Source organism: Zingiber officinale, chromosome 10A, assembly GCF_018446385.1.
Source record: "Zingiber officinale cultivar Zhangliang chromosome 10A, Zo_v1.1, whole genome shotgun sequence".
NCBI lineage: Eukaryota > Viridiplantae > Streptophyta > Magnoliopsida > Zingiberales > Zingiberaceae > Zingiber > Zingiber officinale.
The window spans coordinates 78,550,006-78,562,433 of NC_056004.1; positions in this window are offsets into that span (position 1 = coordinate 78,550,006).

A 12,428-nucleotide genomic window follows, 5' to 3' on the forward strand; every position below is an offset into this window, starting at 1 on the left:
AAAATTGTGTTTTCAATTCTCTTTTAAGCAACCCCACTTCTTTTTCACATAGGTGATCTCTTAAGAGTATTTCATATGATTCTTCTAGATCATTAAAAGTCGTGTGCTTAACCTCTATATTTTACTGATTTATTGGGTCATTCTCCCATAGTTTGCAACTTTGTTGGTGCATTTAGGTTGTCTCTTTGAACCTAGTTCTTGGGATCTCCAGTCTGCATAGGTTGGGTTTTCTTTACACTAATATTTCTCATTGGCATCAAACCCATCCCTCGCGATGAACTTGTAACTAACTCTCTATTTAATCCTTTGATTAGCGGATCTGCTAAGTTATCCTTTTACTTCACATAATCAATAGCTCCTGTTGAGAGTAGTTGTCTAATGATATTATGTCTACAACGTATATATCTAGACTTAGCATTATACAAATAGCTCTGTACTCGGCCAATTGATGATTGACTATTGCAATGTATGCAAATTGTTGGCACCAGTTTTAGTTATCTAGGAATATCTTCTAAGAATTATCATAATCATTCAGTCTCTTCACCATATTTATCAAGAGCTACAAACTCAAATTCCATTGTAAATCTGGTTATTCCGATTTGCTTAGAAGATTTTCATGAAATGACTGCACATCCCAAAGTGAATAAAGATCCACTTGTATACTTGGAGTCTTTTATGTCAGATATCCAACTCGCATCATTGTATTTTTCGATCACAGTAGGATATCTCATGAATTTTATCTATGTAATGTGACTGACTAAGAATAAGTCCTTCTATTGTGCTAAGAATTTTGAATCCTAGAATCATATCAGCTAGGTCCATGTCTTTTATATCAAATCTTGAGTTCAACATGTCTTTAGTAGATTTGATTATTTTATCATTACTCCCAATAATAAGTATGTTATCTACATATAGGCACAAGATGTCATAGTTATTCTCTGTGACTTTCATGTAGACACATTTATTCTATTCATTGATTTAGAATCCACATTTCTTCATGACATTATAAAATTTCTTATGTTACTGCTTTGGTGCTTGATTTAGATGACTAGTTGGCTAGAGGATGACAGACTTATTACAATGGGGGCAAGAGATCAATTCTCGACAGGCGCATGCCCCTGGGGAAAAATATCCTTCCCACCCCTAGCCAACTTGGCGGTCAGCTATAAGCTGACCTTGCGATTTACCTCCCTTCACATAACTTGCGACGGACTATGAGAGGCACCTGAGGTGAGCATAATCACATTTTGCTACAATGAATCTACAAAACTTGTTTTCCTACCCTAGGATAAAAAATCCTTTAGGTTGCTTCATGTAGATTTCCTCTTCTAAATTTTCGTTTAGAAAGACTATCTTTACATCCATATGATATATTTTCAGATTTCATAGAGCAATAATAGCCAATAATACTCTAATGGAAGCTATTCTTAACACCAGAGAATATATATCAAAATGATCAAGGCCTTCTTGTTGTTGGTATCCTTTAATTACCAATATAGTCTTGTACTTATCAATTATGCCATCTAATTTTATTTTCCTTTTGAGGATCCACTTGCAACCTAGTGATTTATTTTTTTGAGGAAGATCCAATGTGATTTTACAAGATAGAATTTATCTCAGATGCAATTGTCTCTTTTCAGTGAGGAGTTTACTACTTTTGAGTAACTCTGGGGCTTACTTTCTAATATGAAAGTGATAAAATCTATTCCGTAGGATTTTTCCACCCAAGCTCTTTTACTTCGTATGAGCTTAACCTTAATTGATTCATCATCTTCTTCTTCCTTTTGTATGTCAAATGCATGTTTTTAGGAACTTGTTTCCTCTTAAATCTTATATGAGAACACATGCTCAAAGAATAAGACATTTCTTGATTCTATTATCGAGTTCTTGTGTATATCCGATATTTATCACTTATATTAAAAAAACTCATACACACTGCTATTATGCGCATATCAAATAAATATGTAATTAATAGTTTTTGGTCCTATCATAATCTTTTTAGATTAGGTACCAAAATTTTGACAAGATACTCCCATATTTGTAAATATTTATAGGACAGTTATTTTCCATTCCATAATTCATAAGAGCTCTTATTTATTTTCTTCAAGGGTATCTTATTTAAAAGGTAATTAGTTATTAATATAACTTTTCCCTACATAAACTATGACAATCCAGAGTTTAATAGAAGTTCGTTCATTATTTCCTTCAGAATGTGATTTTTTTGCTTAGCAACTCCAGTTTACTGAGGAGTATAAGGAACTATTGTTTTGTGTCTGATCCCATATTCAGAACATAACTCAACGAACGATGATACATATTCGCTGTCTCCATCAATTCGAACTATCTTAATTTTTTTATTAAGTTAGTTTTCGACCTCATTCTTATATAGAACAAATTTCTCTATAGCTTTATCCTTACTTTTGAGAAGATATATATATATAGCAGTATTTTGTATTATCATCTATAAAAGTAATGAAGTAGTTATTCCTACCACGTGTTGTACTACCTTTGAGGTTATATAAGTCGGTGTGAATTAGGTCAAGTGGTCTGTTGCTTCTTTCAACATGTTTAAAGGATAATCTTGTCATTTTCACTTCAATACAAATCTTACGCTTGTGTTTCACGTCAAGATGGAATGTATGTATGCTTTGTATATTAATCAATTTACATAACACATCGTAGTTAACAAGCCTTAGTCTACCATGCCATAAACACGAAGACTCAAGCATATAAATGTAAGAGTTTATAATTTTATTAACCTTAGGCCTAATAGCCATTATACTATGCTTGAATAGTCCATTGTTACATAACTCTTCCCTAAAAATACTCCATTTTTATATATAATAACTCTGTTTGACTAAAAAATAATGCGAAAGTCATGCTTACTCAGAAGTGATTCAGATACTAGATTATTCCGAATCTTCGGAACATACAACATAATATTAAGAGTTAACTCTTTGCCCGAGGTCATCTTCAACACTACTTTTCCTTGGCCCATGATATTCGAGGTTGCTGAGTTTATCATGAACAATTTTTCTCTATCTTTGATTTCTTCAAAGTTATGGACTAGCTCTTTATTACAACATATATGTCTAGTGGAATCAGTATCGATCAACTATTGTTGCGGATTTAAACCCACCAGGTTCAGTTGGGAGACCATAGTGTAGAGGTCTTCCATTTTTGGCCCCTTGTTTAGGTGTAGGTTGGCCTCTACTTCTTTTTTGACTCTCTCCACTCTAAAGATTTATACTTGACTCAGTTATAGTTGAAGAACTTCCTAAAGAACTTCTTCTTGCTTATGCCTCCTCTGGGTCCTATCTTAGAAACTTTGGGGATCATGCTCGATCGCATTGGCTTTTCTAGTAGCTTGAGAGAACAACTTTCTCTCAGAATTCTTATTGTCTTCCTCAATTTAAAGTATAACAATGAGTTCTTCCATGTTTATCTCCTTCTACTTGTATTTCAATTAGTTCTTGAAGTCCTTCTAGCTAGGAGACAACTTCTCAATAATAGCAATCACCTGAAAGGTTTCACTTAGAACCATACCTTCCAAGTGGATCTCATGCAGGATCACTTGAAACTCTTAGACTTGGTTGATCATTGTCTTGGAGTAAACCATTTTATAGTCCAAGAATCAACCTACGATGAACTTCTTTGCTCTCGCATCCTCCATCTTGTACTTCTTGTCTAAGGAAACCCACAACCCCATAGCTATTCTCTTTGTACTATACACAAAATACAACAAGTTAGCAAGACACTTAAGGGGTGTAGTTTCGACATAGGAACTCAGAATAAGTCTATGCCTCCACTGCACTGATGGTCTAGACATTAGTAGCATCCTCAGTATGCTTGGGAGGGTTCTCGGTCAAGAGCCAAGCCAGAGTGCATGGTCAAGTAGAAGAGCACTTCTGTTGCCACCTCTTGAAGTTCAACACAATGAACTTCTCTAGCCTTTCCTCGTGGTTGATTGAAATATTTCCAATCAGGATGGAGGGGGTCGTCATGCGTTGAGTATGCTGCACCTCAACACTCTTCGTGGCTATCTCAAAAGAAATGAATCTGTTTTAAGATTATTAGACAATCTTGAGAGATAGAGAGGGAAACTATTCTAAATTTATAAAATTAAATTAAATTTTATTTATTGAGTGTCGTGAGCGGATAATCTCAAGCTATTAGTAGAGCTGGTTTGACCAAGTCCGAATGAGTTGGGTGCCAAGTTTGTGTCAGCTGAGTGGATGTTGAGTGCTCTTGAGTGGAATATGAGTTAAGAAAATAAGATGATGAGGCCTTCTTTCAAGAAGTTTCTATAAAGTAGATTCTGTTGGTGCAGTTAGCACTAACGGTCTAACCCAGGTTTTGATGAATGATAAAATAGGTTAAGTTAGTTTTGTTGTTAATCTAACACTCTGACCGAGTGTGCAGGAGAACCCCAGACAAGTTGAAGGGCCGACCGGATATCTGGCACGAAGCCCAGCTAGGTCAACGGGCCGATCGGATAGCTGGCACGAAGTCCAAATGGGTCGAAGGGCTGACCGAACATTTGGCACGAAGTCTAGCTAGGTCGACGGGCTGACCAAATAGCTAGCACGAAGTCCAAACGGGTCGAAGGGATGACCGGACTTCTGGCAGGTAAGTAAAGGTAAGTCACTGGAGGGGAGTGACTGTGAGGACGCGTTCCCGGGAAGGGAACTTAGGCGCCGATCCGACTTAGAACCATTTCGGAACTCTAAGTCGAGATCTTGACTAGATTCCGGTCTCAGAGAGACGGAATCTAATTAATACTCTTTTTGTTAAATTATAAACTGTGCTAACACTTTGTTAAATTATACATTGAAGGCGCCTTCAGGTGGATAACAAGCAGCGGTCAAAGCCTGATCGACAGCGGCTGAGCCAGGATAAAATCTTGGGTTGGAGGCGCCTTGGAGCTTAATGGAGGCACCTTGAACACCCTTTATAAGGATGTCTCGAGGTAGTAGAGAACACCTTCTAAGCCATCTTTGTGCAATGAGCTGCTAACGAGACGTTCCGACGAAGCCACAACTTGACACCGACGACCCGGAGCTCAGAATCTTCAATTTTCTATTGTCGTTGGTATAATTTAGTTATTTCCTTTTTATTGTACTTCATCTTGTAAACACTTTAAACGAAATTATAGTTATTGCCCAACGTAAACGCTCAACGAGCGTGGGCCTTGGAGTAGGAGTCGCTACAGGCTTCGAATCAAGTAAACGACCTGTGTCTTTCTATGTTTGTCGTTTATTTTATTCTGCTGCGTTATTCGAGTTTACGATTTCGAAACGAGTGAAAGCCATGAGCACTATTCACCCCCCCTCTAGCGCTTCTCGATCCAACATAAAAGAGGTCTACCTGATAATGATGCTCAATGGTGAAATTGTTTGGATGGGCTTGACCTCGTCTATCAATATACAAAGCACTGAAATTAGGAATGCCAATATTTCAAAGTTCACAAAAATACATCAATTTTACAAGTAAATCATCCAACTTACTATCCCTCATTTATTAAAGTAAATTCTTTCAAGTTCCATCGCATTTATAATATCTTGAGACTTACTTTGTAAAGTTCGACAAAGGATATCTATGATCTCTATAATCTCTTTCATAAGATTAAAGATAAATACAAAAATCAAAAGAAATCATTTCATCATAAGCAGATATTGCATCTGCTCATTGAAAAGGAAGTCCATCCTCCATAACCTTGAGTAATATTGTACACGATGCATGCACTAAATATCTTAATTAGGTCTAGCAATGATCTCAAATAAGAACTCTAGTGAGTATTAGGAGCTCATTATAAAGTACCTATATGATTAAGTCCACGCCCTATCTTGAGTTCATTAATAGCAATCAAATGTGCAATGTCATCCGCATGAGCGTTCTTAAATTCATTATTACGCTAACATGAAGAACCAATAATATTAACTATAAAACTTAATTTATCAAAAACTTGATAAATAGGTATCACATTTTTTGATGTTGCAACTAAAACCAATTGTAATCGATGAGCAAAACAATGAATACAATAAATACTTCTACAATCTTTTATAATCAAAGCTTGCAATACATTAAGTCACCCCTCATATATTACTAGCACCATCGTAACCTTGGCCTCTAATATTGTAAACATCTAAATTATAGTGAATCAAATGAAAATATATATCATTCCTTAAAGTCAAAGTTGCAATACTAGATACATGAACAAGCCCAAGAATATGTTCTTGAATAAACCCATTAGTATCGACAAACCTTAATATATAGACATTTGCTCTATTTTTGACACATCTCGAGCTTCATCAATAATTATGCAAAATTTAGCAACCCCAATTTCTTCATGAATTGCATTTTTCATTTTCACTGAAAGTACATGGAGTATTTGTTTCTGAATATTGTGACTTGTATGTATACTTGGCATTCTTTTGAGCTTTCGCAATTTCCTTTGAAAGTTTGTCATTGTACATGGTTAACACATCTAAAAATTCAAGAAAATTAAGACAACTAGATTAACTAGATTTCACATCATTGACCTCTAAACGGAATTCCTTAAATGCAAGCTACATGTATGTGAGCCTTTAACAGAAAATGATTAGTTGCAACTTGTTCGACCTTAAAATTATCGAATCTTCTTGATATATGTTGTGGTTGGTTAATCAAATCCTCACATGCTTTTTTAGCATTACGATGGGTGAAGATACATTATCTTTCTCTATATTGCCAAGGAAAGCACAAGTTTTCCCATTTTGAACTTTCTTCCCATTATCAAATCCATCAACAATAAATGTAGTTTGATTTGAATGTCCTGATGATTTGTTGAAGATAAAACATGTAAAGCAATATGCTTTATCTTTAGCTGGTGAATACTCCAACTAAGGAAATTGTTCATACCAAGCAAATTGAAATCTTTGAGGATGATTAATATTTTTATTTAATGGATATTCTCGAAGAATAGGTTGATATTCCTTTAGATTCAAATAATCTCGATGAATCTCCTCTTGTTGGTTAAAATGATATTCCTAAATTTGTCGATGCAATCTTGGATCACAGTCTAAAATATTTAGATCAACCTCTTCAGTTTTCATATTTTTGAATCTTTTAAGAGGAATTTTAGATGAAAGATTATTTGATCTTGTCGATGGGGTTATAGGATAGTAGTTGGATCTAGTTCATTTGTTCTCTTCATTTGAAAAAACTTATCAATCATAATAGATTTTTCCATCTAAAGTATATGAAACTTGTGATAATGAAAAACTCGAATTAGTTCAAATAAGTGAATAATAACAACAACATTAATTCAAACATTAAGTTATATGACAAAAAGTGAATGACAACACCAACATTATTAAAAAAATCACTAATCTTTTTATCATTTCATCAAATATTAAACCAACAATTTCAACTTCAACTATTTAGGAACTTTAATTTTTAAATCTCTAGATTAGATTAGAATGCCTAAAATTAATTATTTCTAGTTTAAATCGTCACATACTTTTTATTTTAGCTTCAAATAATGCTAAACTAAGATTCAAATGACTATTTTTCCTAATTCCATGAGACTAGTTTTAAAACTTGAACTAAGATTTCCAAACTTGACATTTACAATTCTAATGCATTAAATATTAAAATATCAAATTATATGACGCTAGAAATTCGAAAAACCTCCAATTAAACAAACTCAAATTTTTGAAAAAAGCCCACACAAATTTGGAAATTTGTTCGATACCTCAAATCAATGCAAAGTTCGTACCTACATCCAAAGATACAACAAATATGAATTATTGATATCAAAATCAAAATAAAATTGAAAAAATCACCAAAAAATTTGATCAACTTCAAACAACCTCTAAATTCTCAATTAGGGTTGAAATTGAGTTCAAAACTTCCTAAAAATCACTATCCCAGGATAAACGGTAGTCAACGACGACGAACAAGTTTGTGTGTAGCTATGATGTGAAACAAGGGCCAACAATTCATCTCAAGGTTGCTCTATTACTTCAAAATTTAAGTGGTACTAAACTATCAATAGAAAGCTTACACTATAAGAAAACCCAAAATTTGCGATGGATTTAGCGACAGATTTGTTTTCGTCGCTAAATTAGCCATAGGCATAAGCTTTGGTCGCTAATTAGCAATGAAAAAAAATCCGCCACTAAATCTTTTATTGTTTGAGTAATTTTGATAGATTCTTTTATTTATTCTATTTAAATAGAAACATAAATTTATCTCCGTCACTATTTTAACAACATAATACTTTTTGTTGCTAAAATTGCGAAGGAATAAACTTTACATTGCTAAAATAGTGACAAAAAAATTCATTCAGTCGCTATTTAGTGATAAAATTTTTACCATCACTAAATTAGTTTAATTAGGGTTTTAGTTTGGGAATTTTTTATTCCCATGTGCCCAATCATCTCTCCTCTCCGATTGCTCCTCTCCATATGATCTCTCCTGCTTTGGCACAATATACTCTCCTCATCATGTAAGCTCCTCAATCCCTACTCCTCTCTCCTTAACCACATTGGTAGGGCCATGCCTGAGAGGCATTGACCAATCGCGACCTCTGCCCAGGTCGCGAGCCTTCGGCTAGCCGCGAGGCATCGATCGACCATAGACTCAACCATAGTTATTAGGCCTTGGCCGGCCGCAGCCCCAGCCCTGGCCGTGAGGCCTCAACTAGTTGTGAGGCTTCGGCTGGCCATTATTAAGTTCCTGCAAGTGCACGGTTACGTCGTCAGTAATATAAAAGATATCAAACCCACAGAGACTGGTATAATCACTAGTGGCCTCTCACATAGAATTAGATAAACAATAGATAGAAATAACTTACGTGCTAAGTAAGAGAAGTGAGATTAAGAATAAGCAAGAGAGAGAGAGAGAGACTTGGTTTGGGGAATGTTCTAGGGGTTTGATTTTATTGTGATGTTTATCAACATAACATGGTTTACCAATTGTCTATCCTCAATTCACATGCACTTGTAGGAAGTTACTAACTCTTCCCTATAGTGGACAAGCCAACATGATATTTAGATCAATATCTCTTGCCATTAAATAAGAATGATTCCAATGAAGTCCGTTAATGGGTTACCCTTGTCACTAGGGTCTCTCAGTCATACATCATAAGAACACACTCATACTCAATAATCATAAAGATGAAGATGACAAGTACACACACAACTATCTACTTCCTTGTGGAGAATTGTTTCTCCTTTCAAGGTAATACCCTAGACGTCTGTTAATGAGTTACCCCTATCACTAGGGCCCCTCGGTCATACGATCTAGAGCATCCCCCTATGGGATCAACAATTCTACACAATCATTCAATCAAACATGAGAATTAAGATCAAACACATGCATTCACATAAGATCAAATAGATACAAGGTATGATAACGTCATCTAGATAGGAAATTGGCATATCTAGGAGTTCTTACATCAATCCTCACCATAACTACTCCCTTAATCCTAGAACAAGGGATCTACTCCATGGCGAGAAGAAAGAGATCCAAAGATATAAGAATTACAAGCATTCAAAACCCAACATGAGAGAGAAGGGAAGAAAAGCTTATCCAATGTCGCAAAGTGATATTCAGATCCAATCCCAAGCTTCCAGTGTCGATGAGGTGATGTAGACAGCTTTGGATCATCAAACAGAGACCGAAGAAGATGGAGCTCGACACTAAGATGGAGCTCATAAGGGGAGAACCTTCCTCCTTTTGAAAAGGGAAAGAGATCCCCTTTTATAGGGTAGGGCATTGGCTTGGCATGGCCCATGCCACGACCGTGTGGCATCCACATGGTCGATTCCTTCTTGGCCTCGGCTAGGGTCACATGGACATGTGAATTCACACGACCATATCTTGTTTGCTCTTTGGATGAGTGGCACGGCCATGTGGGATCACACGACCGCTTTCTGCTTGCTTGCTGGATGAATGGCATGGTCGTATGTAATCGCATGAGGATGAAAGTTCCCTTCCTCAATTTTATATGCGTTCTCCCTACTACAAATACTTACGAGACAAGAAGAGACATTGTTAGGGAATTCATATAAATCAAATTCTAACCTTTCCTTACCAATGGCTAGAGATAGTTTATGATTCTTCACATCAATAATGGCTCCGGCAGTTGCAAGGAAAGGTCTTCCCAAAATGATTGGGATCTTTCGATCCTCTTCCATGTCCAAAATAACAAAATTTATGGTTATGATACAACCACCCACCTCTACCGACATGTCCTCAACGATATCCATTAGGCACCTGCATAAATAATTAGCTAACTGAAGTACAATAGTAGTAAGTTTAAAGTTTTTGAGACCTAGCTTATTAGAGACTGAATATGGAATGAGGTTAATGATAACTAGCATTTTTATCTATTATTGTGGCTCTTATTTTTTTTGTATTTTTACCTTCTTGCATGTTTAATTTTGCATTTATATTATGTTTTGCGAGTAGGAAAATATTTTGGACTTAATTATAAATTTCCTATAATTATAGAATTTAATCTCATGTTTTTATTATGATTTTGTAGGAAATTCAAAGAACCATGAATTAGGGTTAGATTGGATCGAATATGGCTTTATTTGGAGGTTAAATGGAGGATATCAAGATGAATCAATATGAACTGTTGATCCAGATATGAAATAATCTGGACATTTACTTCATCAAGAATGAGATCAAGCCACCCGTCATTCTTATCAATAAATTTGACCCTACATCTCCTCTCCTCATAAACGGACAACTTAGATAAAAAAGGAAAACCCTTTATTTTCTCTCATGCGGGCATAGTGACATTCGACTCAGATTCTGTTCACTTAACGATTTCTTCCTCGTCACCAAGAGGAATAGCCTAGTAGAATTTAGAGGAAACATAGGTAAGCCATGCTTGATCACCATTGGTGAGCCATACTATTTATCTTTGTATTTGAGCTATTGATGATGATGCATAGGGAAGACACAACATGTTGTAAGCATTTAAAAAAAAATAAAAAACAACAGAGAATGAAAAAAAAGAAGGAAAAAAAACCAAAAATGGAAAAAAAGAAAATACTTTGACATGTTGTATCATTTTATATTTCTTTGTGATAGAATTTTTGGGAGAGACAATCTTTATTGTAGCAATATGTGGATTTTATTATATATCATAAGTGGTACTTTTATTGAAAAACTATAGTAGAGGTTGTCCTCATGTTTATTGTTTGTGAAAAACTTTGACATGTGCTATTTTTATTCATTTGTGGTAGAATTTTGGTGAGTGACAATTTTTATTGTAGCAACATTGAGATTTTATTATATATCATGAGTGGATGTTTATTGAAAAGCTATAGTAAAAGTTGTTCACATATTTTTTGGATTTGTGAAAAGCTAGCTTGAGAGTTTGGATGTACTACTTTTTGGGCATTATTTTCTTGTACTCATCTATGTAACATTTCATTATGTCCATGTCTTCCACATTACTTTGCTTTATCTTCTTCATTTCTTCTCTTACACTATCATTTGCTTATATTCATGTTTCTCTTACACAAATAAGTTTTCATTATTTTATTATGCACTCTTATGTATATAGTCGTGGAGATTAGAAGCAAAGCAAGCATATGGTAGTACATGAATCCATGAGTAGCTTGAGTGAGTTCCACTATTGCATGTATATGAGAGAAGAGACACCATCACTTTCCTTGTGAGGTTATTTTATTATCATTCTCAGTTTATCTAGTATGAATTGAAGTTATCATGTTGTTAATGTTGGTGCAGGAAGCATCCGACGATCGAACCTGTGTTTTAATTATGTCAAAGGGTTCAAAGTTAAGTTGTCTTGTGATCTAATGTGTTGAATGAGTTTGCAGGAAAAGCCCTAAGTGTACTTAGGCAAAAACCCTAACTATAATTAGGCAGGTGAAAACCCCTAGGGGGTGGTAATCCTAGGTGAAGAAAAGTCCTAGCTGCGGTTAGGCAAAGGAAAAACCCTAGGGGGTGGTAACCCTAGGCGGAAAGCCTTGACGGGTTGAGGTCTTCGGGTAAAAGTCCTAGGTGATGATAACCCTAGGTGAAAAGTCCTGGTGTCGCGAACCAGGTGAAATTCTGGGCAGGTCGTGGAGTGGACGCCCAGCGGAAAGATCTGAAGACTCGGGCGCTGAGCAAAAGTCCAGTTGGTCTGGAGGACCGGTCTGGCAACAAGTATACTCTCCTGAGTGGAGTAGGTAAGGACGCGTTCCCCGGAGAGAGAACAATATGCGTCGGTTCGACCAAGGATTTTTGGTCGGAAATCTGAAGTCAGAACCGGACAGTTTGGTGACTGTTAGACATTTATATTTATGTGATTATTATGTGCTAACTTTGTTTTACAGGATGTGTTGTTGTTTTTTGGACTAACATATCTTGCAGGGACAAAGGAGCAAGTTTTGCCTTGGATGAACAGTACCCTAGAC